Genomic DNA, 25,786 nt, shown 5'->3' on the forward strand with positions numbered 1-25,786 from the left:
ATTAAGAAGTGTTCAGAGAGAGTCAGGGCATCTTAGCATAGTTACCGCCTGTATCCAGACTTCGTGAAACCCTCCCTCAGCTCCACCACCCATCATCCCTTCCTACTGCCCAAAACATGAACTGAACCATAAAGAGACTAAAACAATAGGCACGTGAGTCAGTAATTACAGGAGATGTATAAGGGGTGGGATCATGTTCAGAAGTGGTATTTTTAACTTAACAGCATTTTGAAAACTCACATTTGAAGCTAGAATCCAACATGTTTCTGTTCCACAGAGCTCAGGACTTGCTTGGAGAGGTCATGACAAGTTACTTGAAGCCATCTTCAATCTCATTGCTTTAATATTTAAGTGTATTTACAGTTTGGAAGAGACCTGGCCTGTGTCGTTAGGAGACAGGAATAAGAATAATGTATGAATAACGCCCTGGCCCCTGAAGTTACCTTCTTGCTGTAATCTTGGAATACGTCTTCTGTCTCATCCCTATACTTTACCCAATGTTGTGATGGAAATGCGACTCCTTTTCAACCAGACCTCAGTGAGGTTTGCTTCTTTGCATCTTCCTAATTTGTGTAACCAGAGACCACCTAAAGAGTGGATGAGTCGCCCTTGTGGTAGAAGGCACCTGCTTAAATTATCTCCCTTGTCTAACATTCCCACCACCTACCAAGCTTTTGTATTTATTTCATTCATTCCTCCTCTGTGATCAGCACTAAGCCTCCCAAAGCATCCAGTCTTCGGGCAGAAATCAGATATTACATCTATTTTCAGTGTTATCATGGGCTAAGTAGAGACAACAATGATAAACAGATGAATGGACCGGAGATTCAGACCTAAAGAAGCTCAGCATTAAGTTGGGGAGACCGATAAATAGACAAAAACTATGACAGATGCTAACACCAGTCTCCTAGAGAATACTGGATTAAATTGGAGAAAAAAAAAAGGTCCCTCACCATCAGTTGGGCCTTAATGATGGCAACCTTAAAGAGAAGAGTTTCAGGAGAGAAGGCGAAAACCAGATTAGTTTGGAGTTGTACTGCCTGGGAGGTTAGTAGAAGGGACAACTGTTCTATTGTAAACTTTGCTTAAAAATTGATCAGTGGTTGGTGGCTAACGGGAACTCAGGTGTCCAGAGAGCATTTGTTTATTTGCTTTAAAGATGAGAGAGCTGTAGTGTGAACTGGCTGTGCGTCAAATCTCAGAAGTTTAGGTGGCTTTTTTTGTTTGTTTTTTTAGTCTTTAAGTCAACTTTTAAAATGCAAATACTACTGAGAAGAGTAGGCTTTCAGTAAAATCTGTCAGTTGTCAGTTAGCACCTTAGCAGGGCACAGGATGCTAGGGGGTGCCAAGAGCAGACAGGAGAAGCGCTGCTCCTGACGAGGTGGGAGAGCACCCAATATCCGCTTCTTCACAGTTGAGCCTGGGAGTCAGCCAGAGAATCCCAGCTGGTCCCGGCTTGACAAACAATCCTCATTCTCATTCAATTGCCCAGAATATAGGAATACAAACAGGACTCAAATAAATGCTTTTGCAAATTGCTCTTCCTTGCTGGGATTAGTTGTTAAGTCAATGAAGATATAGAGTACAGGGAAGCTATAAGGGATTATAGAAGTCTAATTCTGATTACTTCAAATAATATTAAAATGCTCATGTTTATGGAAAGTTAAAAATACAAAAGTTAGGATAAAAATGAAATCTGCTTTTATCTCCTCCCTACTTCATTATCCCCCTGTGGTAATCACAGTTACCCGCTTGGTGAAGGGCCTTCTACACTCGTGCTGTGCACTTATATCCACCCGTGTACACATTTTATATAGATCTTCTGGTTGTCCGGTCCTCTTTCCAAGCAGTTTTCCCTTGCCTGATTCATACCTGTCAGCAGGACTCTGATTTGGGAAGTTCTCACCTATCCTTAGGATAATAACTCTAAGCATTTACTAAACTCTCTATTTCAGATATGATACCAAGCACTTTATTATTTTTTAGTCTTACACATACTAATTATTCTCATAATATTCTCATAAGTAGCCAAAAACAAAAAAACACAAAGCAAAAGTCCCCATAGTTAATCCTCTTAATCCTAGATACCCTTCCTCTGACAAAACTGCTGTTGCCAGCTGGGTATGTATCCTAGACATTTTAAAAATGTATATACATACCTATCTGTATATGCAGAAATATAATTTGTTTGCTTTTTCGGTAACTATCATCATCCTATAAATATTGTGCACAACTTACATTTTCCATTTTACTTCTGCAGATCTTTCCAGTTCAAACCATGTAAATACAATCCATCTTTTTAACACTTGAATAGAAGGCATGCTAATCCATCCTGCGGTTTCATCACAGATGAGCCAGACATTGAGGTTGATCCCACTTTTTCACCCTAAGAAAGAATGGCCTAATGAAAAGCTCATACAGGTCTTTTACACACACACACACGTCACTATTTCCTCTTGTTAGTGAGAAGAGGAGTTGCAGGATGAAAAGCAGAAAAGCCATTTGCCTGGTATACGCTCCTTGCTCCTTTATTTGCAATAGTCCTTATATTCCATTCAAGCTCTCTCGGTGCCGGGGCATCAGAGTGCAAAAGAAGTGGAGCTTAGGACTTTGGGCTAAGGCAAGGAGCCCATTTAATAACTCCGGTCACAATGATGAACAGAGAGGATGGCACATGTCTTCGAACTGTTCTAATCAAAATGAAACTCAAGGATTTGGATAGGAATTCTAACATACTTATTCTTTCTTCCTTTGCATATACAGGAATTATACAGACCTGGGAGATGCTGATGTCATAACAAATTATTTTTGCTAGGGCTGCCACAACAAAGTGCCACAAACTGGATGGCTTCAATAGCAGAAATTTATTTTCACACCAGTCCGAAGGCTAGAAATCTAATAGCAAGGTGCCAGCAAAGTTGGTTCCTTGTGAAAATGTGAAGGAAGAACCTGTCCCAGGCCTTTCTCCTGTGTTTATAGACAGCTCTCCTCTCCCTGGGTCTTTACATTGTTTTCCTTCCGGGAATGTTGTGTCCACATTTTCACTTATAAGGTTCCCAGTCATCCTGGATTAGGGCCTACACTGAAGACTGCATGTTAACTAATTCTCCAAAGAACCTATCTTCATGTACGGTTACACTCTGAGATGCTTAGGATTAGGGCTTCCACGTGTAAATTTTGAAGACATAATTCAGTTTATAAGACCATCTCGGGATCACAGGGGAAGTAACCATAGGAAGGGAGGGAGAGCTGAGGATCAGCAGGAAATGGGTGCTTCCTGATTGAGCTGCAGTTAACGCTAATATTTCCTTCCTGAATTCCTTTCAACTGAAATTTTCAGTTGAATCAATAATTTATTTGAATTGCATATGCAAGTTTAGGATTTGTTTCTTGCAACAAAAGGAATCCAGGCTTAAAAAAAAAAAAATGTAAGTCTGAGAGATCCTGCTCCTGGAACCTCCTAAAGGCATTGTAAACTACTTTCTAATCAATAGTACACAAAAGTTCTAGATCCTTTCACGGTCATCAACAAGAATTGTTCATAAGCTTCTTGAAAAACCATCATTCTTTTGAATGAGAAGTGCTATCTTATCATTTTCATCCCCCCCACCCCCCGATTGTTAGGAAGTTGAATATCTTATCCTTTGTTTCTTGGCCATTTCAGTTCTGAACATTGTCAATTTATATCTTTTGCCAATAATTTTATTTGGCTAATTAGTAATTTTCTTATTAATTTTTGGAGTTCTATAGAAAAAGCTAACAGAAGAAAATCTTTTCTCCTGTACTGTGCCTGTTTTTAAAACTCCATTTATGGTGTTTTATGTTATACAGACATTTCTAAAATATTAGTTGTTCAGAATTTTCAGTCTTTTTCTTTGTATTGTCAGGTTTTGTGTCTTCCTTAGAAACACTGTTTTTATGCCAAGATTAGAAAAACATTCTCCTATGATTTTATACATGTAATACCTTTATTGTTTCCTTTATATATAGATCTTCAGTATATTTGCATCTATCTATTGTTGTGAATGTTATATAGAAAACATAATTTATTCTAACGGATAGCCAGTTGTCTCTAAATCTTTAGTAAACCATGTGTGTCTCTAGTAATTTGAATTATCTTCTTTATCATATATTATCATATTTATAGTCTGTTTCTGAAAAATCAATTCTGTTCCATTGATCTGCTGTCCTTATTTCGCTACCAAAATCACACTGTTTCATTGATGGTAGCTATATAACATAATAAAATCTTATTTAAAACATAATAAGGTAACTTTTAATATAATGTTTGAAGGAAACTCTTACCTTATTGTCCTTTTTAAACATTTTCTTGGCTAATCTCTTTCATTTATGGGAAATCAGGTATACTGGTTTTCCTTAAAGATCTTAGTGGGGTAATTCCAGCTTCCACCTGAGACACAGAAATGAAAGGAGATCACACCGACGCTTGCTACAATAAAGAACCAGATTAATTTCAAATTCGTTACTTTTTTTGAGGCCATGAGAGAGCTGAAGTCCAATGAATAGTCCAAACATCTAAGGAGAGATGGTGCCTGCAGGGAGAGAGGAGAGCAACATTCCTTCACCTTGGATAGACAAGAACCAGATACGGTAATAAAAGTTGAGCTAGAATATTTGAAAAATTGGTAAAGGTGAATGTTGGCTTGCATAACAGTGTGAAACCCATAGAGACGATAGAAATTGTCTATGTGCTCTTAGAGATTGCCTCCACATGAACCTCGGGGTGTACTCACAGAAAGGACTGAACCAAGTCCTAAGAAGTTTGTATTATAGGAAAAAGCAGTTTTTTGCGAAGGCAAGAAACTCTGAGCATCTTCTCTAACTCCACTGGGAATCAAAAATCAACAATCACCACAAAATCTCCATGACATTAGGTCAGGCAAAGAGGTTTTGTTTATAACTTCAAAATTATGACCCACAAAAGAAACAAATTGAACTTTAAAATTAATTTTTTGGGGGCATCTGAGTAGCTCAACAGTTAAGCATCTGCCTTCGGCACAGAGTGTGATCTCGGGTGCAGGGATTAAGTCCTATATCATGTTCCCTGTGAGGAGCCTGTTTCTCCTTCTGCCTCTCTCTTTCTGTCTCCTTTGAATAAATAAAATCTTAAAAGAATAATAATAGGGATGCTTGGGTGGCTCAGAGGTTTGGCTCCTGCTTTTCAGCCCAAGGCCTGATCCTGAAGACCCGGCAGGGAGTCCCGCATTGGGCTCCCTGCATGGAGCCTGCTTCTTCTTCTGCCTGTGTCTCTGCCTTTCTCTCTATGTCTCTCGTGAATAAATAAATAAAATCTTAAAAAAAAATACATGAAATGACAAGCCATAGATTGGGAGCATATATCACAATTCTGAAAAGGGCTTGTGTACAGAATATATAAAAACTCTGAAAACTTAATGAAAAAATGGACAATCTAATTAAAAAATGAGTAAAAGACCTAAACAAATCCTTCAGTAAGATAACTGAGAGGATGTTCGACATTAGTAAAGAGGGAAATGCAAATTAACACTACAATGTGGGAATACTATATTACAATGTCTAAAAAAAGGAAAACAACAAAAACTTGTCATACCATGTGCTGAGAAGAAAGTGGAGCAATTGGAACGCTCCAATAAGTTAATGGGAATTCAAAATGCTAGAGTCAATTTTGTAATGTCAATTTCTTAGGAACTTAATATGCAACTTCCACCTCAAGTTTTCTCCCATGAAGAAATAAATACCATTTTCACACAAAAAGCTGTATACAAATACTTATAGGAACTTCACTCATAATCACCAAAAACTGAGGGGAAAACCCATATCTCTTTTGACTGGTAAATAATGTGTAGATATCCATAGAATAGAATATTACTCAGTAATAAAAATAGCAAACTATCAGTTCACACAACATGCATGAGTCATAAAATATATCTTGCTAAATTAAAGAAAAACCCAAAAAGCTACATAGTAAATAATTCCATTTATGTGATACTTTCAAGAAGGCAAACATCGTTACTGGGTTAGACATTAGGAAGAGGAGTTATCTACATAAGAAAATTTTGAGGGAACTGTGGTGGTTGGTTACATGATTATATACATTTGTCAGAGAAATACAACAAAGTGTAAAACTCTCTGCATATTAACTTTTTAAAAATAATTCAACCAGAATGTATGTGGGACTGGGTGGAGGAGAACGATGGAATAAAAACTAATGAATCTAACTGCATTGAAAACAAATCACATGATCATATTGAAAGGAATGGGAAGAAACAATTTTATAAAATAGTATAATGCTAAAGATTAAAAAAAATTGTACTTAAATACTGTACTATAGTTACTCCATTGTTTTTCCCAGAGCTACTAGTTAGAAATTCTAATCCAATTTCCTCTTTATACTTGAAAAAACAAGTTAAATGTATTATAGACAATAAGAGCCAGAGTAAGTAACTACAATTAAGGAAAGAAGATTGTAGAATGAAGCCTGTAGAGCTAAGTAAAAGGCAAAGGCATCAATACAGTTGTATGGTTAAAACATACACAGATAGTTGGGGGGTAGGGGGTGTGCATGCTAGTTCTATCTACTGACAGGCCTAGAAGTAGTTACACTCCAGTACCAATGAGTTTACTTGATCCTTAAATCTTGATTTTTAAAAACTATTGTCTAGAAAGGAAACTCTTTGGAGAATTGCTTTAGTCCAAAGCCAAGACAGGCAAAATACAAGCTGAACCCAGAGCATTTTGTGGTGCCAGGAAATGAGGAAGTGCTAAAAAGGAGGAAAAAATGTATCAAAAGCCCACAGGTCCAACCTGAAAACTGTCAATGGTCAAACATCTTAAGCAACAAAATAAATTATAATATTGTATTATACCCCAAATAATAAAATATTCATTAGTCCATACTATATGGATATAAATGAAAGTTTATAGGGATCCCTGGGTGGCTCAGCAGTTTAGCGTCTGCCTTCGGCCCCGGGCATGGTCCTGGAGTCCAGGACCCATGTTGGGCTCCCTGCATGGAGCCTGCTTCTCCCTCTGCCTGTGTCTCTGCCTCTCTCTCTCTCTCTGTGTCTCTCATGAATAAATAAATAAAATCTTTTTTAAAAAAAGTTTATAAACAGACAAAATGATAGCTCGTCCATATGGAAAAATACCAATTGACAAATGCAGAAGAAATGAAGGCAACTGAAAAATCACTGTTAGAATACCTCAGTAATTATGGTAGGCAAAATCCACCAAAAGATTTCAAATCAATGGATCAAAGTTTAAGCAGAGACTAAGTGTCCTGAGGGAGAAAAAATAAATCACATGATCATAATTAGGTAGCTTTTAACAACTGATTAAGTAATTTTGGAAAACAATGTTTTTAGTAGATACTGTAAAGCTTACATAATACTCAAACACTATATAAATTTTTAATTACAAAGGGATAAATAGAGTGTAGAATTCTGGAAGATACCTCTTAATCAGATGATCAATCTAAGACGATGCACTGAAAATGGTATAGCTGTGGTATCCTTCCCAATAATGCAGAACCATAATCTAATGAAGAAAAAAAATTTAGACCCAGATTAAGGGACAGTCTACAAAATAATTGACTTTTCAAAGTGTCAAGGTCATGAAGGAAAAGGAAAAAGATGAGGGTCTTTCACAGGCTAGAGGAGACTAAGGAGAAATGATAATTAAATTCAGTGTAGTATCCTGTATTGATCCCTGGAAGAGGAAACATCATTAATGAAAAAAATCAGAGAAATCTAAGAAATTCTCTACAAGTTAATAGTATATACTAAAGTTAATGTCTTACTTTTTTGGGGGGACAGGGGTAGAGGGAGAAGAAAAGAGAGAATCCCAAGCAAGCTCTAATGCCCAGCCCGATGTAGGGCTTGCTCTTGCAACCCTGAAATTATGACCAGAGCTAAAATCAAGAGTCGACACTTAGCTGAGCCATTCAGCTGCCCCTCATTTCTTACTATTGATGAAGATTCTAACTTTATGTAAGATAATGGGGCAGCTGAGTGAAAAGTATATGAGAATTCTGTATTATATTTGTAAACTCTTACACAAGTTTAAAATTATCTCAACATAAAGTTAATTAAAAAAAAAACTCCATTGCCAATGGGATATTAATTAAGGCTAACTTGAAGTCACAGATTAATTTGAGAATTGATATTTTTATCATAGTCTTACCTCCAGATATCATGTTTCTTTCCATTTAAAAGTATTTTCTGTTTTGTGTTTTTATCAAGTACTACGAGTGATTTTAATATATAACTTCTAATAGTTTTTTTTTTTTTTTTTTGCTGGAGTCTTTAGGGTTCTCTATAATATGTCTTCTGCAGATAGTGAAAGTTTTACATCTTCCTTACCAATTTGAAGTCTTTTGTTTCTTTTTCTTATCTGATTGCTGTAGATAGTACTATGTTGAATGAAAGTGGTGAGAGTGGACATCTTTTTCTTATTTCTGATCTTAGAGGAAAAGTTTTCAGTTTTTCACCATTGAGTATGATGTTAGCTGTGGGTTTTTCATATATGGCCCTTATTAAGATGAGGTATATTCCCTCTAATCCCACTTTGTTTTTTCATCATGAACAGAGGTTGAATTTTGTCAAATGATTTTTCTTATTGAAAAGATCATATGGTTTTTATCTCTAATTTTGTCAATGTGGTGTCTTACATTGATTGTGATATGTTGCATATATTGACCCATTCTTGCATCCTTGGAATAAACCCCACTTGATTGTGGTGAATAATTCTTTTAATGTATTGTTGGATTCACTTTGCTAATGTTTTGTTAAGGATTTCTAATCTATATTACCATTGTTCCTCTAGGAACAAAGGAGTGACAGACACCATTTCCCTCCCGTGCCTCAGCATAAATGTATGGCCATCTGTAGGAACTATTGTAGTGCCAACACTTGCTACCCAACTTGCTTACACCAAACCCTACTCTCCTGTGCTTCAGTGGATCTGCCCTTACCAGTTACCCTTGCCTCAGTCCCCAAACTTGGGGTGCCCTCCCCCAGAAGATTTGCCCAAACTTCACTAACACCTCATCTCACAACCAGTGTGTTTTGTGGGACCTCAGTTCTGGCAGCAGCAAGAGGTCCCATTTCATAAGCAGACCAGTGCACACCTTGTTAAAATGAGGCTCACCCACCCAGGGACCAAACACTACCCACAACAAGCAGAGGTGTTCTGCAGACAACTGGACTGAAAGAAAAAACGTTCAAGAATCAACAGCAGGGCACATACCACAACGTAGGAGACACTCTGAAGCTCCATGTCCTAGAGAACCAGAGACACTGTTCTATAGGGCCCTATAGGAGCTCTTATTCATAAGGCCATTACTGGCAAGAGCAGGAGACATAGCTGACCTTTCTCATATGGAAGCAGACAGAGTTAGACAAAATGAGGAGACAGAGGAATATATGCAAAATGAAAGAAGAGGCCAAAGCCACAGCAATAGACATAAGCAGTTATAAGTAATATGCTGGGTAGAGAATTTAAAGTAATGATTATAAGGACACTCATTGGACTTGAGAAAGAAATATCAGTGAGACAGTAGTGAGACCATTAAAAACAAGATATAAAAAATCAGAGGTGAAGAACACAATAAATGAAATTTAAAACAAACCTATTAGAATAAATAGCAAGACAGAGGTGACAGAGGAATGAATTAATGGCCTGAAAGATGAAGTAATGGAAAGTAATTGAGCTAATCAAATGAGAGAAAAAAGAATTAGGCAAAATGAGAATAGACTTAAGGAAATCACTGACTCCATCAAGCAAAATAACATTCACATTATGGGAATCCCAAAAAAAGAAGAAAGAGAAAAGGTGACAAGGAATTTATTTGAGAAAATAATAGCTGAAAACTTCCCTAATCTGAGGAAGGAAATAGATACCCAGATCCAGGAGGCACAAAAATCCCTCAACAAAATCAACCCAAGGAAGTCCATACCAAGACACATAGTAACTAAAATCCCAAAAGTAGAGATTAAAAAAATAATAATAAAAGCAATTACAAAGAAGATATTTAGATATAAGGGAAAGGCCATAAGTCTGTGAGATTTTCAGCAGAAATTTTGCAGGCCAGAAGAAAGTGGCATGATATATCCAAAGGGCTAAAGAAATCTAGAACCAAAACACACTATCTGACAAAGCTATCATTTAGAGTAGAAGGAGAAATAAAGAGTTTCTCAGACAAACAAAAATGAAAGGAGTTCATGACCACTAAACCAACCCTAAAAGAAATATTAATGGGGGCTCTGGGTGGAGAGGAAAGACCATATATGAAAGTATTAAAAGTTGGAACACAAAAACCTATGTATATCTGTAAAAATTAGTCAAGGGATTCACAAAATAAAAGGATGTAAATATACCTAAAACATGTCAGGGGAGAGGAGTAAAGAATAGTTTCAAACTTAAGTGACTATCAACTTAATATAGATTGCTATGTGCAGAAGATGTTTGTAAAAACTGAAAAAAAAAGTTATATATAAATTGAACATCCATCATAAATCAAAACCCAATAATAAATATGCAAAGAATAAAGAGAAAGGAATCCAAATATATTAGTGAATAAAGCTAACAAACCATGAAAGACAGTGAGACAAGAAAGGATTAGAGAAAAACTTCAAAAAACAACCACAAAACCGGTAACAAAATGGCAACACATACATATCTATCAATAATTACCTTGAATGCACATGCACTAAACACTCCCATCAAAAGACATAGGGTGACAGAGTAGATTAAAAAAAAAAAAAAAAAAAAAAGACACATTTGTATGCCCCCTACAAGAGACTCAATTCAGACCTAAGGGCACCTGCAAATGGAAGGTGAGGGGATAAAAAAAAAAAAAAAAAAAAAAAAGGAAGGTGAGGGGATGAAGAAACATTTAACATACAAATTCATATCAAAGGAAAGCTGAGGTAGTAATAATTATATTGAACAAAATAGACTTTAAAACAAAGACTGTAACAGGCAACAAAAAAGGACATTATAATTAAATGGAACAGCTCAACAAGAAGATAGAACAATTGTAAATATTTATGCACCCAACATGGGAGCGCCTTAATATGTAAAGCAGCTAGTAACAAACATAAGGGAATTAATCAATAGTAATACAAAAATAATAGGGAACTTTAACATCCTATTTACATCAATGGACAGATCATCCAAACAGAAGCAGTGGTTCTGAATGACAGATGGATTTACCAGATATATTCAGAACATTCCATCCTAGAGCAGAATACACATTCTTTTCAAGTGCATGTGCAATGTTCTCCAGAAGAGATCACATTTTGGGCCACAAAGCAACTCAACAAATTTAAAAAGATCAAAATCATACTATACATCTTTTTTTTACAATGGTGTGTAACTAAAACCCAACCACATGAAAAAATCCAGAAAGAACACAAATACATGGAGCTTAAATCACATGCTACTAAACAATGAATGATTCTACTAAGAAATCAAGAAGAAATTTAAAAAACTACATGGAAACAAGTGAAAATGAAAACCACAACCTCAAATCTTTGGGATGCAGGAAAAGTTGTTCTAAGAGGGAAATTTATGCAATACACACCTCCCTTCAGAAGCAAGAAAATCTCAAATAAATGACCAAATCCAGCAACCTAAAAGAGCTAGGAAAAGAAGAACAAAACACAAAACTAGCACAAACTGGTATAAGGAAAGAAATAATAACAATTAGAACAAAAATAAATGGTACAGAAATGAAAAAACAATAGAACAGATCAAAAAAACAGGAAGCTACTTCATTTGTAAAAATGGACAAAAGTGATAAACCTCTAGCCAGACTCATTAGAAAAAAAGAGAGGATTCAAACAAAATCATAAATGAAAGAGGAGAAATAAGCACCAACACCACAAAGTATCATAAGAGAATATTATGAAGAAATATATGCCCACAAATTGGAAGGACTAGAAGAAATGGATAAATTTCTAGAAAATATAACCTACCCAAATTGAAGCATGAAAAAGTAGAAAACTTGAACAGATTACCACCTTTGATATTGAATCAGTAATCAAAAACTTCCCAAAAACCAAAAGCACAGGACCAGACAGCTTCACAAGTTAATTATATCAAACATTTAAACAAGAGTTAATACCTGCTTTCAAACTTTTCCAAAAAATAGTAGAGAAGGAAAGCTTCCAAATTCATTCTATGAGACCAACATTACCCTGATACCAAAACCAGATAAAGACCCTAGAGAAAAGGAAAAGAAAACATACCTCAACATAATAAAGACCATATATGATAAACCCAATGCTGAAAAACTGACATTTTTCTCCTAAGGTCAAGAACAACATATGGATGTCTACTTTCATCAATTTTATTCCACATAGTGCTAGAAGTTCTAGCCTAGCAAACAGACAACAAAATAAATAAAAAGCATCCAAATTAGGAAGAGGTAAATCTTACTATTTGCAGATATGTTACCATACATAGAAAACCCTTAAGACTCCACCAAGAAACTATGAGAACTGATAAATTAATTTAGTAAAGTTGCAGGATACAAAATCAATGTGTGGAAATTTTTAAAATTTCTATGCACTAATAATGAAGTAGCAAAAACAGAAATTAAGAGTAAATTATCTTAAATCCTTTATGACTAAGCATAAGTTTTCCTTGGCCTCTTCTCTCAAACGTTAGTTTAACTTAATCATTAATTTCTTGTCCTTTACCACCTCTACTGTAGATGAGAAGTCTGTTAGTCTGAGGATTATCCTTCACTAAATTTTTTTGTTTTGTTTTAAGGATAGGATTTTCTATCATGGTATTCTGAAATTTCACCAGTGAGAATCTAGGCATTCCATTTTTGTTTTTTTGTATGTTTTTGATATCCAAAAAATTCTTTAAATCTTAAGGCAAATCTACCTTCAGTTCAAGAATAGTTTCTTCTATAACTTTTTCAATAATTACTTCCTCTCTATCTCTTCTAAAACCTTTCTTTGGGGCAGCCTGGGTGGCTCAGCGGTTTAGCGCCACCTTCAGCCCAGGGCATGATCCTGGAGACCCGGGATCGAGTCCCACGTCGGGCTCCCTGCATGGAGCCTGCTTCTCCCTCTGCCTGTGTCTCTGCTTCTCTCTGTGTGTGTCTCATGAATAAATAAAATCTTAAAAAAAAAAAAACAAAAACTTTCTTTCACTCATAATGAAGCTACTGTATTTTCTAAGTCTTTTAATGTTTGTTACATCTTTTCTTTTACCTTTTTAAAATATTTGAGAATAGTTTATTGGTTTTATTTTTATTTCATCAATTAATACATTGGTTATGTATATTCTGGTATTCAGCTTACCTAATACATCTTATTTTTTTATCTCTATTTTATTTTTTAAAGATATTTTATTTATTTATTCATAAGAGACACACAGAGAGAGGCAGAGACCCAGGCAGAGGGAGAAGCAAGCTCCATACAGGGAGCCCGATGTGGGACTCGATTCCAGAACTCCAGGATCACTCCCTGGGCTCACGGCAGATGCTCAACCACTGAGCCACCCAGACATCCCTACATCTTTTCAATCAATGGCTGTGTCTTTAAGTTTCATGAATTTAGAGTACTTCCTTTTTTATAGCAATCTGTTATTGTTTTTCAGTAGATTAAGTGCACTTTCTCATGTCTCTAAAAATTTATTTAGGGGTAATAATTACATTTATATTAATTTAACCGTTTGTTCCCGTCACTAACAGTTACCCTTAATATTTTAGTTTCACTTGCTGCATATGGTGTGGCCTCCTTCATGCTCTTAGCTTTCCTAACTTATTTGTGTATTAGGAAATCAGGTATATGTTATAATTCCAGTGAAAATCACTCCTCCAATAGCAGAGAATGAAGATTCTGAATCCAAGAACCTGAGCCACGCTGTGCTTATGCAGGAGGTGAAAGGGAGTACACAAATTTACTGGGGCTTCTTTAACAAGTGTTGGCAACTGTTCTTCTGGTTATCAGCTCATTTTTCCTCTTAGCAGCTCTGAGTGGGATAGAGAACTGCCTGTTTAGATAGCCCTCGGTACTCATTCTTGGCATCTCTTACATCAGGACTACCAAATGTACTTGGCAAGTGAGGTGTACTCCAGTTTATACTTGACAAATAATGGAACCAGCTCATCTTAGCAAGAGGTGCTGATAAAGCCATTATACAGCCAACACTTTATAGCCATCTCTTTTTCCCAGCCTACACTTTCTTGACCTTGGATAACTTTAGAGATCTATTTTAAAAGTTTAAAAACATATTTTTGGAACTGATTCCATCTGCTTATTATCTTACAGACATCACTCAATTGTTTTGGTCTGAGAATAACACCCCATCTAGTTCTGTGATGCCAATGAAGTATTATTTTTATATTGCTGCATGTTATTTTATTAAAACTTAGATATGAACAAAAGGTAACATGTGGTAAGACAACTATTTTGTCCTGAAAAATCTTCATTTGTTTGTTTGTTTTTGGAAAAAGTAAAGACATACTGTACTTCAGCTCTATGACCTCGTGATCAGTAGAAAGAACAAAAAGATGGTATGAAAGAGATGGGCAAAGAGAGTATAAAATCAAAGAGCTATTGTTAACGCAAGAGAGAAATGTAGAGGAAAGGGATTTAAAATAATAATTCATAAATATAAATAGACCCTTAACTTCACAAGGAAAAAGATAGCTAGAGAAAAATAGAAAAAAAAAAGGAAGGGCAAATATAGAGGAGAAAATTGAAAAGATGTCTTTAGATACAAATGAAAGGACAACGATGAAAGACACACACATGCAAACACAAATACACACGTGAAAGCACATGGCATGCAACCAGCTACGTGGAATGATTTAGCAGCACATCAGGCATTTCCAGGGTGAGAAGTTCATTTCAGACTTACTCAGGTTCATGGGTGCTAAAAAGTTTAATACCAGCTGTTGTTTTGATTTTTTATTAAAAACAACAACAACAACAACTGAATTCCAGTAGGGTTTAACATACGGTGTTATTCGTGTCAGGAGTACAATATAGTGACTCAACAGTTCTATACATTACTCAGTGCTCTTCATGATAAATGTACTCTTAATCCATTTCACCTATTTCACCCATCACCCCACCCAGCTCCTTTTCTGGTAACCAACAATTTGTTCTCTATAGTTAAGGGTCTCTTTTTTGTTTGTCTCCTATTTTTTTCTTGGTTTATTTCTTAAATTCTACATAAGAATGGACTCATATTACTTAGCATCTTACTATCTAGGTCCATTCATGTTGTTGCAAATGGCAGAGCTCATTATTTAATGGGTAATATTCCATTGTGTATATCCATCTATCTTCTTCCTCATCTAATCATCTATCAGCGGGTGCTTGGGCTGCTTTCATAATTTGGCTCTTATAAATAATGTCACAATAAACATAGGGGTGCACATATCTTTTCAAATTAGTGTTTTTGTATCCCTTGGGTAAATACCCAGTAATGAAATTGCTGGATCATATGGCAGCTATTTTTAACTCTTAGAGGAACCTCCATACTGTTTCCACAGTGGCCGCACCAATTTACATTCCTACCAACAGTGCACAAGTGTTCCTTTTTCTCCACATACTCACCTATGTTTTGATTCCACAGGTGTGAGATGACATCTCATTGTGGTTTTTATTTGCATTTCTCTGATGTTGAGTGATGTTGAGCATCTTTCCGTTGTCTGTTGGCCATCTATCTGTATGCCTTGTTTGGAGAAATTCTGTTCAGGTCTTCTGCCCATTTTTTAAATTGAATTATTTGGTTTTGGGTTGTTGAATTGTATCAGTTTTTTAAAATATATTTTGGATACTAACCCTTTACTGGATATGTCATTTGCAGCTATTTTCTCCTGGTCAGTAGGCTGCCTTTTAGTTTGTTTCCTTTGCTGTGCGGAAGCTTTTTATTTTGATGTAGTTCCAATAGTTTATTTTTTGCCTTTGTTTCCCTTCCATTAGGAAACATATCTAGAAAAATGTTATGGTCAATGTCAGAGAATTGCTACCTGTGCTCTCTTCTACAACTGTTATGGTTTCAGGTCTCCTATTTAGATCTTTGGCCCATTTTGAGTTTATTTTTGTGTGTGTTGCAAAAAAAAATAGTGGTCCAGTTTCATTCTTTTGTATGTACATATTTTTCCAACACCATTTGTAGAGGAGACTTTTTCAATGATTATTCTTACCTCTTTTGTGGAATATAATTGACTACATAATTGTGGATTTATTGCTGGACTTTTATTTTATCCTGTAACTTATGTGTCTATTTTTGTGCAAGTGTCATATTGTTTACTACAGCTCTAGTATATTTTGAAATCTGAAGCTGTGATACTTCCATATTTGTTTTTCTTTTTTTAAGATTTTTTCACATTCAGGTTCTTTTGTGGTTCCACAGAAATTTTAGGATTGTTTGTTCTTGTTCTTTGAAAAATGCTGTTGGTATTTTGATAGGGATTACACTAAATCTGTAGATGGCTTGGATAGTATGAACATTTTAACAATATTGAGTCTTCTGATCTGTGAACGTGACATGTATCTCCATTTGTTTGGGTTGTCTTCAGTTTCTTTCATCAATATCTTATAGTTTAAAGTGCATAGGCCTTTCACCTCCTTGGGGTAGTTTATTCTAGGTATCTTATTATTTTCTTTTGGTGCAATTGTAAATGGGATTGTTTTCTTAATTTCTTTCTACTTCTTGATTAGTGAATACAAATGCTACAGATTTGTGTACATTGATTTTGTATCTTGTGACTAATGAATTCATCTATCAGTTCTAGTGGTTTCTTGCTGGAGTCTGAGGGTGTTCTATGCATAGTAACATGTGATCTGCAAATAGTGAACATTTTACTTCTTCCTTCCCAATTTGGGTGCTATTTATTTCTTTTTGTTTTCTGTTTGCTACAGCTAGGACTTCTAGTACAATGTAGAGCAAAAGTGGTAGGAGTGGACATCCATTTGTTGTTCTTGACCTGAGGGGAAAAGTGGTCAGTGTTTCAGCATTGAGTATGATGTGAGTTTGTAATAAATGGTCTTTATTATGTTGAGGTATGTCCCAGGTAAACCTACTTTATTGGCGTGTGTGTGTGTGTGTATGTGTGTGTATGGATGTTATTCTTTGTAAAATGCATTTTATGCATCTATTGAAATGATCATGTGGTTATTTTTTCTCATTGATACGATGTATCACATTGATTGATTTGTAAATATTGAACTACCCTTGCATTTGAGGAGTAATTCCTACTTTGGTGAATGATTTTTGAATGTGCTCATATTTTATAGAAGATTTTTGTATCTATGTTCATCAGAGGTATTGGCCTGCATTTTTTTTTTCTAGGCTCTTTATCTGGTTTTGGTATCAGAGTAATGCTGGCTTCATAGAATGAATTTGGAAGCTTTCCTTCTACTATTTTTTGAAATAGCTTGAGAGAAAGAAGTATTAACTCTTCTTTAAGTGCTTGGTAGAAATCACCTATGAAGCTGTCTGGTCTTGTACTTTTTTGGGAATTTTTTGATTGCTGATTCAATTTCTTTGCTGGTGGTCAATCCATTTAAATTTCTATTTTCCATTCAGTTTTTTAAAAAATTTTATTTATTCATGAGAGATGGGGTGGGGGCGGGTGGTGAATGCAGAGACACAGGCAAATGGAGAAGCAGGCTCCATGCAGGGAGCCTGACGTAGGACTCAATCCCGGGACTCTGGGGTCATGCTCTGGGCTGAAGGTGGTGCTAAACCACTGAGCCACCCGGGCTGTCCTCCTTCATTCAATTATGAGAGGTTATAGATTTCTTGGAATTTATCAATTTCTTATAAGTCTTCTGATTTGTTGGCATGTAATTTTTCATAATATTCTCCTATAATCCTTTGTATGTCTATGGTATTGGTTCTTATTTCTTCTCCTTCATTTCTGATTTGAGTTTCTTTCTTTTTTTTTTTTTTTTTAAGTGAGCCTGGCTAAAGGTTTATTGGAGGGTTTTTTTTTTAATGTCTTCAAAGAAGTAGCTCTTTGTTTCATTTATCTGTTTTATTGTTTTGTAGTTTTTAAACTTTATTTATTTTTGCTCTAATCTTTTTTTTTATTTCCCTCCTTTATTGGTTTTGGGTCTTGTTTGTTCTTTTTCTAGTTCCTTTAGGTGTAAAGTTAGGTTGACATTTTTCTTGTTTCTGGAGGTAGGCCTGTATTGCTATAAACTTCCCTTTTAGAGCTTTTCCTTTTTAGAGTTTTTAAGACAGCTTTTGCTGCATTCTAAAGACTTTACATCATTCTGTTTTCATTTTCATTTGCTTGTCTTCTTTCTTTCTTTCTTTCTTTCTTTCTTTCTTTCTTTCTTTCTTTCTTATTTTTTTGCTTGTCTTCTTTAAAATTGCCTCTTTGGTTTGCACATTCAGGTTAGTAGCATGTTATTTAACTTCCATGTATTTGTGATCTTTGCAGATATTTTTCTTGTGGTTGACTTCTAGTTGGATATCATTGTGGTCAGAAAAGATGCATAGTATGACTTCAATCTTTTTTAATTTGTTAAGACTTGCTTTGTGGCCTAAAATATGATCTCTTCTGAAGAATGTTCCATGAGCAGTTGAAAAGAATGTGTATTATGCTGTTTTAGGATGGAATGTTCTGAATATATCTGGTAAATCCATCTGGCCCAGTGTGTCACTTTTTTTTTTTTTTTTTTTTTACTTTTCTGTTTGGATGATCTGTCCATTGATTTAAATGGGGGTGTTAAAGTTCCCTACTATTATTGTATTACTATCAATTATTTCCTTTAGGCTTGTTAGTAGCCACTATATGTATTTGGGTGCTCCCATGTTGGGTACATAAATATTAACAATTGTTATATCTTCTTGTTGGGATGTCCCCTTCAATTATAATATAATGTCCTTTGCCTCTTGTTACAGTATTTGTTTTACCATCTATTTTGCCCAATAGAAATAATGTGCCTCACCTTTCTTTTCACTTCCATTTGCATGATCAATGGCTTTCCATCACCCCACTTTCAATCTGCATGTATCTTTAGGTCTGAAATGAGTCTCTTGTAGACAGACTATAGATGAGTCTTGCTTTTTGTCCATTCTCTAACCCTATGTCTTTTGATTAGAGCATTTAGTCCATTGACATTCAAAGTAACTGTTGACTGGTATGTACTTCTATTATTTTTTAAACTTGTTTTATGGTTGTTTTTGTACTTCTCTGTTCCTTTGCTCTCTTAACTCATGGTTTGCTGGATTTCTTTAGTGATACACAGGATTCCTTTCTCTTTGTTTTTTGCACTGGCTTTTGGCATGTGGCTACCAGCAGGTTTATATATAACTTCTAATACCAATAGTAGTCTATGTTAAGTTTTTGGTTGCCTAAATTTAACCCGTTCTTTTCTCTCTCCCACCCCATGTTTTAGGAATATGCTGTCATATATTACATCCTTTTATTTTATGAAGCCCTTCACTAACTTTTATAAATATACTTAATTTTACTGCTTTTGTGCTTCCTACTTTTCTTATTCCTTTTTGTGGTCTTTACTTTCCACTCGAAGAGTCTCTTTAATATTTCTTGTAGGGCTGGTTTAGTGGTCATGAATTCCTTTAAATTTGTTTGTTTGGCAAACTCTTTACCTCTCCTATTCTGAATGATAGCCTTGCTGGATAGAGTATTCTTGTCTGCAGTTTTTTCTTTCAGCACTTTGAATATGACCTGCAAAATTTCTTGTGACCTAGAAAATTTCTCCTGAAAAATAAGCCTTATGGCTTTTCCCTTGCATGTGTTTTCTTTTCTCTTACCAATTAATTTTTTTTCTCTATCATTACTTTTTGCCATTTTAATTACTTTGTTTCTTAATGTGGACCTTCCTGGGTTGATGTTGGGAGCTGTCTGTGACTTATGGATCTGGATTTCTGTTTCCTTCCCTAGATTAAGGAAGCTTTCAGCTATTATTTCTTCATATAATTAATTTTATGCCTCCTTTTCTCTCTCTTTTCCTTCTGGGATTCTATAATGCAAATTTTATTACCTTTGTGATGTCAGTGAGTTCTCTAAGTCTATCCTAACTTTTTGTTATTTTTTCTCTCTTGTGTAGCTTAATTGCTCTTCATTACCCTTTCTTCTAGGTATCTGATCCATTCTTCTGTTTCCTCTAGGCTACTATTTATTCACTCTAGTGTATTTTAAATTTCAGTTATTGGGGCACTTATGTAGCTCAGTCAGTTGAGCATCTGACTCTTGGTTTTGGCTCAGATCTTGATCTCATGGGTCATGGGATTGACCCCCCAAGTCAGACACTGTACTTAGTGGTGAAGTCTGCTTGAAGATTCTGTCTGCCCCTCCCTTCATTTGTGTGCATTCTCTCTCTCTAAAATAAATAAATCTTTAAAAAATAAATTTCAGTTATTGAATTCTTCATCTCTGATAGGTTCTTTTGTATGTCTTCTGTCTCTTTGTTGAGGGTCCCATTGAGATCCTCTACTCTTTTTCTCAAGTTCAGTGAGTATCTTTATGATCAATATTTTAAATGTTCTATTGGACATATTACTTACCTCTGTTTCATTTAGGTCTCTTGCTATGATTTTGTACAGTTCTTTCATTTGGGACATTTTCCTCTTCTCATTTTGTCTAACTCTCTCTGTGTCTGTTTCTATATGCTAGGAAATTAACTACATTTCCAGCTCTTAAAAGCAGTATACTGCCTTATGAAAAAGAGATCTTGTAATGCCTGGCAGTACAGTGTCACCATTCACCGGAACCTGGGCCTTCAGTGGTATCTCCTATGTGTGCTGTATGTGCCCTACTATAGTGGCTGTACCACATTTGCCTTTAGTCCAGCTGTCTGCAGTGGCTCTCTTTGCCTATTATGGGTACAATTCCATCTTTCTTGTTAGTGGGTCAGCCCAGGGTTTTCTTGGTCTTGATTTGAAACAGACTATGTTTACCAGAGATGCAATAGCACCGAACTTCAGGACACTTTCCTTGTATTGTTTCCTGAGATGCTTTCATTGGTGTGCAGAGCCCACTGCTATGGTGACAGTTGGAAGGGTGTGAATGGTTATCTTCCCCTCTCTCCAGGGCAGGAGTCACTTTTGAGTACTATGGCCCCTGTCAGGGCTGCTTGCACACTGACAGGCTTGTGACACCATGTTGGATGAGCTCCAGACAAAGGGTAATGGCAGGGGGCAGGTCTTCAGAATAATGATGCCAGTGAGAATTGCACTGGTCACTGCTATTGGGGACCTGTAGCCACCCAAACTCCTGCTAGGCTGGCATGTTGGAGGGTGTAGATCTACAGAGGATCATGGGAAAGTGTGTGCTGGTAGCAAGTTAGTTGAAAAATCTTGATCCTGTACTAGTTCCCACAGGTGTCTGTGTGACTAGGCTGGGGATTGAGGGTGGGAAGAGAATAGGTTCTTGCCAGCTTCTTTGTTCCTGAAGAAGTCTCCAATGATCTCTGCCCCATAAGTCATGCTCTGAGATTAGTAAACAAATTTCCCTCCTATTTGCCACAAGAGATCTTCCAAAATGCTGCTTCTGTGCTGTATCTCAGTAAGGCTAGTTGTTAGGCTCTCTCTTTAACAGTGGGGACTCAGTTTCCTCTTGTCCTCTTGGCTCTACCAGAGCCAAGCCTGCTGATTTTTGAAATTCCACATATTGAGACACACTGATTATACAATGCAAAATTATGCTCTTTAATTTTCAAAGCCAAATATTTTGGTGGTTTGTATTCCCCTGTGCCTGGGGAGTGTGATGTATTTGTTTCTTTCCCCTCTCAATGCCTGTGGTGTTACATTTAGCTCCTGATCATGTCTCTGCCCTTCCTATCCTCTTTGATGGGGCCTCTTCTCTATATTTATAGCTGTAGAGAATCTGTTCTGCCTTCTTCAGGCTGTTTTCTGGGTTATTTACACTGATGTGGGTATTATCTTGTTTTATCTATGGGACGAGGTGAGCTTAGGATCATCCTACTCCACTATCTTCCCTGGAAATCCTAGGCTATTGTTTTACTTTTATTCTCCATGTTAAACTGTAGAGCTTTTTAACTTCAGGTTGTCAATATGAAAGAAAATGCAAAAGGAGACAGAAGTTGTTAAAATCATTGAAAATAACAGAGTAGTAGAGATAAGGAATCACTAAGGCATTTTCCCAGCGGTTTTTCCAGATGTTCCTTGTGCATCCAACAGTGATCCATCCAGTCCCTAGTGCACTCCCCACTGGTGATAGGCAATTCCCTCAGGATCTGATACATGGTTCCATCTGTAGCATAGCCACATGATAAGGAAGATGCTGGGCCTCTGATGGTTAGGCAAATTATGTGCCACTGTCACCAGCAATACACATGTATAACCCCAGTGTTTTTTGTGGATCAGTTTTTGTACTTTATAGGAGGTGGGGGGAATTACTGTGTTCATCAAAGGCTGGTTACCTGGCCAGTGTCAAAAGTGAGTAATAAATCAATTATTGGCTGCAGCTGTTTTCTTGGAAAGTACTGCACATGGAAATTAGATAAGAGAAATGGGAGAAGATTAATGTAGAAAGTAGATATTATTGTTGGTTGTGCTAGATATTCCAAAGGTAATCAAAATATCCCCAGGGACTGTGAAAGTAGAGCCATACATTAAAACCTCAACTAAAAAAGCAACCTTTCTCTCATATTTGGTGCTAAGACACTAAATCCATTTTCTTAGTCAGGAGTGTGTATATTTACAGTCCAGGAGTGTGTATATTTAATATAGGAACAGTAAGGGGAAGATTCTACCATCTCCTGGACTAAATACATTTCTATCTTTTGGCTACCTTGTTTCTGTTTACAATAACAAAATGAGAAAGTTTCATGTAAAGGAAAACCTAAAAACAGCATACAGGTATAGATTTATTTCTTCCTCACATAAAAGAACTCTGGAGCTGGGCAGTCCAGAGTCAGTTATCACCTCTGTAGTTCTCAGAGACATAGGCTTGGGTTTTACTCAAATCATCTTCAGTATGTGACTTTTTTTTAAAATTTTTATTTACTTATGATAGTCACACAGAGAGAGAGAGAGAGAGAGAGGCAGAGACAAAGGCAGAGGGAGAAGCAGGCTCCATGCACCAGGAGCCCAACGTGGGACTCGATCCTGGGTCTCCAGGATCGCGCCTGGGCCAAAGGCAGGCGCTCAACCGCTGCGCCACCCAGGGATCCCCAGTATGTGACTTTCAATCTCATTGATATTCTAGAATGACTGCTGGAGCTCCATCCATTGCATATACATTCCAGGCCATAGGCATGAATTATAGAGGCTATGCGTGCAAACGCTTGCCTTTGACTTTTCTTAACCTTCCTGGAAGCCATAATTAATTAATTAATTGATTGATTGATTAATTTTATTTTTCTTTTCAATGGTCAGATTTAGTTATATGGCTACTGCTTCTTGTAAAACTGAGAATTATAGCCCAAAAGGCCCAAGTAGCACTCCAAACTATATGGTAGATTTGTTACTAAAATGCAAAAGGAGATGAAAGTCACTGTTATCTGATTCAAAAACATGAAATCAGGTTTAAATTTGATCCTAGGTTGAACAATGCAACTTCCTTAAATATAAAATCTGCATTTCAGGTGAATTTGAGCTTGGAAAAGAAAAAAAAAGACTGTTCATATAGTAGATTCTTGATTTATTTAGAAAGTATTCTAGTAGCTTAATTCAAACAAGGAGACCATTAATATATGAAATGTATCAGTGCAGCGCTCTCGGGTGTGCCACATTCAACCTAATGGAAGGGACATGGTAACCATCTATGCGGAGTGGTGTGGCAAGACTTAATTTTGTGATTTGTCACAGTCCTTTTACACCTTGGGCTTATATTTCTATTCAGAAAGAATTTATATAATCTATGCCCTAGACACTTGCATTTAAGGTTAATAGGCATGACATTTGCTTGGTCCTGTAACCAAACTTATAGTGCTTGGGTATCACACCCTTATGAGAGCAAGGGGGTGGAAAAGTCATCATCCCATTGTCCCTGATCTCATTCTCAGCCTCCAGTTATCTTCCTCCTGGAAAGCATACCAATTCAAATAATCCAAACACTACTCCTAGCTTTAATGGCCTTGGAAGTAAGTAAAATGTGAAGACAGGGTATTGGGTATCTTATGATTCTACTTCTACTAACTCATCATTCTGCCAACCCTAGGATTCACTATATAAGAAGTCAGACCAAATTAATGACATACATAATGGCTTTTGACAGAATCTGATAAATGTTTTATGTTAAAGTTCATATACTTCTTCATTAAGCAATGAAACAGTTGCACAATGATGGGAAATGGAGAGTATAACTTAGTAATGACCATCTCTTACAGGTTTCAGTCCAGAGATTTGAGTATATAAGATTAAAAAATATAAATGGAACACTTAAATAAGATAGCCACATGAGAAATGGTGAACTGACCATTAAAATATTATATTAATATATGCAAATAACAATATATTAATGTTTGAATGCATAATACCATTTTTTTCTTTCTAAAGATATTTCATTCTCTAAGAGCTTCAAATTTTGTTATAAATCATTTTTCACACCATCTCTGAAAGACATGCCCTCTCAGGATTAATAGACTCTGGGCTTTTCCTAAAGTTCTTTTAGACAAATGACAGAAGATCCCCAAATTATGCCACTAGCACAATTAGTATGTTAAGCACAGAAACTGATACTGAGACAGAGTTAGAGCTATGCATTTGTAGATCATTTGTTCTGAATGTGTATTATTTAGCTGGTTGTTATGGAAATGTTAGTGGTAATCACAGCTTGGATAATTTTGATATTGTTTGTATCAGAGATTATTCTATCAATTAAACCTAATAAAGATAACAAGTCAAGAGGAGGAAAAATCCTGAAAGAAACTATTTAAAAGGCATACAATAAAGGATTAATAAATGCAAAACATAAAGAATTCCTAAAAATTAAAAAAAATACATTTGCAATATTATTCATTTGAGCATTGTTTATGGTCGTAAAAATTGGAAACAGTCCAAATATTTATCAACAGAAAATAAGTTTAAAAAATAAAGAATGGTCATTCATACTATGTAACATGTAAACAGTAAGGATTTATGGGGTTTTCTCTCAATATTTTAGTTTAAATAAAATTCAAGTTCATTTATTTATCACTTTATAGAATAGTTAGTCTCTAGAATAAATAGCTATCATGAGCCCACACTGATTCATAAATGCTAATTTCCTGATATGCAAACAACATGGAACCAAAAAATATGACCTTGATCACAAAGTAAAGGGCATAAGGTATGAAGTTGTTTTTTTCAGTCTTGATGAGAAATAAATCTCTTCAAGTATAAAACATGATAAACTTAGCAATGATGAATCCTCAAGTGGAAATTTTAAGAAATAAAATAAAATCTTAAGAACTGCCCTGATAACTGCCAAGACTACTGAAGACTTTTGTTCAAGCATTCCCAATTACCTGACTACCAGCCCAGTTGCCACCTCTTAATGTTCATCGCAGTTGAAAGGACTGATCAGAAATGTTGACTGAAAGTACAATAACTTAAGAACCCCCAATTGGGTAAATTGGCATCTCATGAAAGAAAAAAAAAAACAACAAAACAACTGATCTTTCTCCCACTGAGTTTGTAATCTGGTGGAGACCCTATAAACATATAGGACACCACTTCTCTAAATTTAAATCCATTTATTAAGAATAGCTTTCATCCTGACATTAGTAAAGTATCCAATCAATGACCCACAAGGGCCATTTATCACAATGATGAAGACATAATCAAATCCTCAAATAGCAACTGTCTTCCTAAACTGTGTCTGCTC

At 35.9% G+C, this 25,786-nt stretch overlaps 2 long non-coding RNA genes across 5 annotated transcripts in view; one reads left to right on the forward strand and one right to left on the reverse strand.

Moving 5' to 3' along the window:
* The window catches only part of LOC118351516 (uncharacterized), a 194,046-nt gene that overhangs the window by 86,346 nt on the left and 81,914 nt on the right, over positions 1-25,786 (forward strand). The gene's annotated exons all lie outside the window — the stretch shown is intronic.
* Positions 1-25,786, reverse strand: part of LOC112649333 (uncharacterized) — a 46,284-nt gene that overhangs the window by 10,912 nt on the left and 9,586 nt on the right. Inside the window, exons 2-5 of the long non-coding RNA XR_003129545.3 lie at positions 7,454-7,536; positions 4,306-4,411; positions 2,239-2,386; positions 241-380 (exon numbers count right to left, since the gene is read on the reverse strand). This is a non-coding gene — a long non-coding RNA (uncharacterized LOC112649333). The remainder of the gene's footprint in view (positions 1-240; positions 381-2,238; positions 2,387-4,305; positions 4,412-7,453; positions 7,537-25,786) is intronic.

The sequence above is a fragment of the Canis lupus genome, chromosome 19 (genome assembly GCF_003254725.2).
Source record: "Canis lupus dingo isolate Sandy chromosome 19, ASM325472v2, whole genome shotgun sequence".
NCBI classification, from domain to species: Eukaryota; Metazoa; Chordata; class Mammalia; order Carnivora; family Canidae; genus Canis; species Canis lupus.